Source organism: Trichosurus vulpecula, chromosome 6 (assembly GCF_011100635.1).
Source record: "Trichosurus vulpecula isolate mTriVul1 chromosome 6, mTriVul1.pri, whole genome shotgun sequence".
NCBI lineage: Eukaryota > Metazoa > Chordata > Mammalia > Diprotodontia > Phalangeridae > Trichosurus > Trichosurus vulpecula.
This window is the reverse complement of record NC_050578.1, coordinates 151255483-151260736: the sequence shown is the minus strand read 5'-3', so window position 1 is coordinate 151260736 and position 5254 is coordinate 151255483. Positions and strand designations below refer to the sequence as shown.

Genomic DNA, 5254 nt, shown 5'->3' with positions numbered 1-5254 from the left:
TCCTTGTCAGTAAGTGTGGAAGCAAACATCTTTTCACCAATAAAATAAACTTCTATAGTCTTACTCTTTTCCCTCTGTTTGCTTATTTTCCCAGCCAATCATTTGACTTCTGAACTCTATGTTAAGTGGAAGGTATACTGCCCCAAATTTCAGGGGTTTTTTGCAGCTGTTTTCAGAGATATCTGTAGGGACCTGTAAATGCTCCGTTTCTCCAAAGTGGTATGATCAAAAGAGAGGTATTTACTCCTCATCTGGCCTGTGCTCTGGTCCGTGGTCAACACTTTTCTCTACCCTGGAAATGCGAGGAGGGTTCCCTCTCCAAAACTGCCACCATGCCAGTATTTCTCCTTACACCAGGACTGATACCCAGGATTGTGACCAAGTATCAGTCATTCATTTCTCCCAGCATCTTTAGTGTGAGAGCTCTGGAAGCAGTCACTGCTGTGCTGCAGCCACTGACCCATGGCTGGGGTTGGGGCTAGGGCTGGCACTGGGGCTGGGGCTAAGGCTATGGCCAGATCATCCTCCCCTCTCACACAGGTGAGGGAGCTTTCCCACTGACCTTCAAAGCTGTCTTTGGTGTTTGTGGGTTGAGAAGTTTAGAAATATCCCATACCTGCCAGTGGTTCAGTGCCCTCAGGCTTGCTCCCCAACTCTAACTTTTAAGGAACTATTTTCTTCCATGACTTTTAAACTTCCTTTTTCCATTTGGCCAATTCTATTTTTTTGCAATTTTTTTTGAGGAGGGCAGGCAGGGCAATTGGGGTTAAGTGACTTGCCCAAAGTCACACAGCTAGTGTGTCAAGTGTCTGAGGTCACATTTGAACTCAGGTCCTCCTGACTCTAGGGCCAGTGCTCTACCCACTGTGCAACCTAGATGCACCCTGGCCAATTCTATTTTTAAGGAGGCCTCTTTTTTTCCATTTGGCCAATTGTTTTACAAGGCATTCTTTTCATTGGATTTTTGTACCTCTTTTACCATCTGGATTAGTCTATTTTATTTAAGGTGGTATTTTTTTCAGTAGTTTTTGTGCCTCCTTTTCCAAGGTGTTGACCACTTTCATTGCACCACTCTCATTTCTCTTCCCAATTTTCTCTACTTCTCTTACTTGATTTTTAAAATAATTTTTGAGTTCTAACATGGCCTGAGACCAATTTATACTTTTTGGTGGCTTTGGATGCAGTAATTTTGACATTGTTATCTTCTTGTCAAAATAGTAAATGTCCATGGTCAGAACACTTTCTGTGTTTGCTCATCTTCAAACCAATTATTTGACTTTTAAATCTACGGTAAAGTGGGGCTGGAGGTAGGGAAAGTGTCAAGATGGTAGAGAGAAGCCAGGAAGTTACCTAAGCTCTTCCAAGTTTCCCTTAGAAGCAACATTAAATCAAGCCTCTAAATGGACTCTGGAGTGACACAACACAGAAAAAAGGGTGAAACCATTTTCCAGCTTAAGATAATTTAGAAGGACTTCAAGAAAGGTCTGTCTCACTTGGGTATAAGGGGGGTGCAACAAAGCACAGAAGGCTCTAAGCCACAGCATATATTAACAACCAAAGCACCTTGGACCTGGCTCATAGGCCAACTGTGAGGCCTCCAGCCCCAGTACAGAAAGGCAAATTTCAAGGCCCAATACCCCAGCACAACAGGTGCAACTCCAGGATACCCCAAACACAGGTGGCAAATGACAAGCACATGAATCCCCAGCATGGAAAGCTAGTGACCATGCTCCTGGCCCCCCATCATAAGAAGCTTGAGATAGTGCCCGCTGTGCTCCAGGACAAGAAATCAACTTTAGAAATCATGAAACAGGCTAAAAAAACAAATAACTAACAGAAGAGACCTCTAACCATGGAAAGCTACTATGGCAACAGTGAAGATCAAAACACAAACTCAGAACAGCACAACAATGTCACATTGGCTACATGTGAAGTCGCAAAGGGGAGTAGGAGTTGGTCCCAAGCTGCAAAATTCCTCTTTGAAGAGCTCATAAAAGGTCTTTAAAATCAGAAAGGTAGAAGGAAATTGGGGGCAAAAATGAGATGTATGCAAGCGAGAGTCAACAGCTTGGAAAAGAAAGGACAAAAATGACCAAGAAACCCAATTCCCTTAAAAATACAATTGGCTAAATGGAAAAGGAAGTACAAAAGCTAACTGAAGAAAATAGTTTGTTAACAGTTAGAATTGGGCAAATGGAAGTCAATGGCTGCACAAGACACCAAGAATCAATGAAACAAAATTGAAAGGATGAAAAAATAGAAGAAAATGTAAAATATTGTAACAACAATGATACTTGCAGCTACTGTGGCTGTATAAGACCAACAACACCAGTGCACAAGAGGGCTGCTAGCACAGGTTTTTTGATCTGCTTTTCTAAGGAAAGCAACTTTTAAGGGTTTACAATATCACTTTAATTAAACATTCATATATCAGTTACTTAGTTCAGGGGAAAAAGTCAGCACTTTGAACTTCAGAGCAAATACAAACAGAAATTATAAACAGACGAAATATAAACAGAGCAAATAACATAAACCAACAGACATGCTTCTAGCTGTCTGATCAAAGTTATATATACATAGTTACCAGAGAGAAAAGCACCAACATCTGAGTTTTCAAAGCCGGGGAGGGGGCATTACTTAACAGCTACCCAGTGTCTCCATGCCAACATTCTTCCAATGAGAGAACTCCAACCAAAATGCTAACCTCAGAGTATATACATATGTATACTTCTTCAGGGTCAGAGGGTGTCACAACCATATGACTCAAACCCATGTGACCTAGGGCTTCCTGTGACTTAAGCAGGTCATCAAAGATTCCCTATTCAATCAAAGACTCTTGATTGAAACAAAGGCAAGACTCAAAAGCACTTGATTGCCTTAGTGCTGAAAAGCACTCTAAAACAAACAAAAAAAAAAACAGTAAAAAGTCCCACCCTGCTTGCCATTACAAATACCTCATTGGAAAAACAACTGACCTGGAAAATAGATCCAGGGGAGGTAATTTAAGAATTATTGGACTACCTGCAGGTCATGATAGAAAAAAAGAACCTGGGCAGCATCTTTCAAGAAATTAACAAGGAACACTTCACTGAATTCTAGAAGCACATGGTAAAGTAGTCATTGAAAGAATCCACTAGCTCTTCCTTGCTGCTAGGGGTGGACCGAGGAGCCAGTCCAGTCCCCCACACCCCCAGCCGTGGTGGGCAGTTTTCTCCCCCAATCCCCCTACGCCATGGCCAACGTAGCTTGCATTTGACCATGAGTCTTCTTATGATTAGTTAAAATGTAAAATTGGCTCATGAATATGCTTTGCCGGGAAACTATGACTCTGCAATGGTCTATTATCAGGGAGTGCTTGATCAAATGAACAAATATCTGTACTCAGTCAAAGATACATACCTCCAGCAAAAATGGCAACAGGTTTGGCAAGAGATAAGTGTGGAAGCTAAACATGTTAAGGATATCATGAAAATGCTAGAAAGCTTTAAATTACATAGCACTCCTTTGAAAGCTGCTCATCACTAATTTCCAGCTTCAGAGGGAAAAGTTTGTTCTTTGCCAGTACCTGTTGAATGAAGACCATCACCGGGACCCAGAAAACATCAGTCTCCTCAGTATAGTGACGCTAGAATCCATGGTAACCATCCAAGCACAGCAGTCAAGGTTCCTCATTGTCCATCTTCACAAAATCCTAATAATGACAAAGGAAAAGCAGTCCATTGTTGAGAAAAGAAAGAGCAACAAAATAAAGGAAGAGAAGAAAAGAACAAATCACCTGCTGCAATTCCTGAGCCAGAGATAAATAAACTTGATGGCACGGGATATGATAAAAACTTAGTAGAAGCTTTGGAAAGATATGTAATTTCTCAGAATCCAAATATTCGATGGGATGACATAGCTGACGTAGTAGAAGCTGAAAAATTACTCAAGGAAGCAGTAGTTTTACCTATGTGGATGCCAGAATTCTTTAAAGGAATTAGGAGACCATGGAAAGGGGTGTTGATGGTTGGTCCACCTGGCACTGGACAGACTCTGCTTGCTAAAGCAGTAGCTACTGAATGCAAAACAACATTTTTCAATGTATCTTCATCAACCCTCACCTCCAAGTACAGAGCAGAGTCTGAGAAGCTTGTTCGCCTCCTGTTTGAAATGGTTCGATTTTATTCCCCAACAACAATATTTATTGATGAGATAGATTCCATTTGTAGTCAAAGAGGAACTTCTGAGGAGCATGAAGCAAGCCAAAGGGTAAAAACAGAACTACTGGTTCAGATGGATGGTGTTGGAGGGGCTTCTGAAAATGATGACCCTTCCAAAATGGATATGCTTCTTGCAGCTACTAATTTTCCTTGGGATATTGATGAGGCTTTAAGACGATGACTAGAAAAAAGAATTTACATTCCATTACCATCAGCAAAGGGCAGAGAAGAGCTCTTACAAATAAGTCTACGTGAACTGGAGTTGGCTGATGATGTTGACCTTGAAAGCATAGCAGAAAATATGGAAGGTTATTCAGGTACAGATATTACCAATGTATGCAGAGATGCTTCTCTGATGGCCATGATGAGGCACATTGAAGGTTTGACACCTGAAGAAATCAGAAATCTTTCCAGAGATGAAATTCATATGCCTACAACTATGGAGGACTTTGGAATGGCTTTAAAAAAGGTTTCTAAGTCAGTATCTGCTGCGGACATTGAAAGATATGAAAAATGGATATATAATCCAGCCTCAGACACTTGACTCATTTGCTAGCTGTGTGACCTTGGGCAAGTCACTTAACCCCAATTGCCCTGCCTTCCCCTTGCAAATAAAAAAAATAAATGTAAAAAAAAAGAAAAATGGATATATGAATTTAGATCATGCTAAATTCTTTTTTAAAGTAAACTGTGAGAAACCTGCCTTATGTTGTTTCAATAGTAATGAAAAGTAGTATTTCATTGCCCTGAGTGCTATATTTTTTAAACTTTCATAATAATAATTATGAAAGGAACTCATGATTCTGAATAAATGTAATTTTTTTTAAGCTGCAGGAAAAAAAGAATCCACCAATCACCAACTGAAAGTGTACCCAAAATGAAAGCTCCAAGGAATATTGTAGGCAAATTCCAGAATTACCAGATGAAGGAAAAATTTTGCAAGTAGCCAGAATGAAACAATTCAAATATGGAGCCAAAGTCAGGATTACACAAAATTTAGCAGCTTCTATATTAAAGGAGTATAGGGCTTAGAATATGATATCCTAGAAATCAAA

The 5254-nt window shown here is 40.2% G+C and overlaps 1 pseudogene; it reads left to right on the top strand.

The window, feature by feature from the left end:
- The first annotated feature begins 3258 nt into the window (after window positions 1-3258).
- LOC118854810 lies at window positions 3259-4743 on the top strand (annotated as a pseudogene).
- The last annotated feature ends 511 nt before the right edge of the window (window positions 4744-5254 follow it).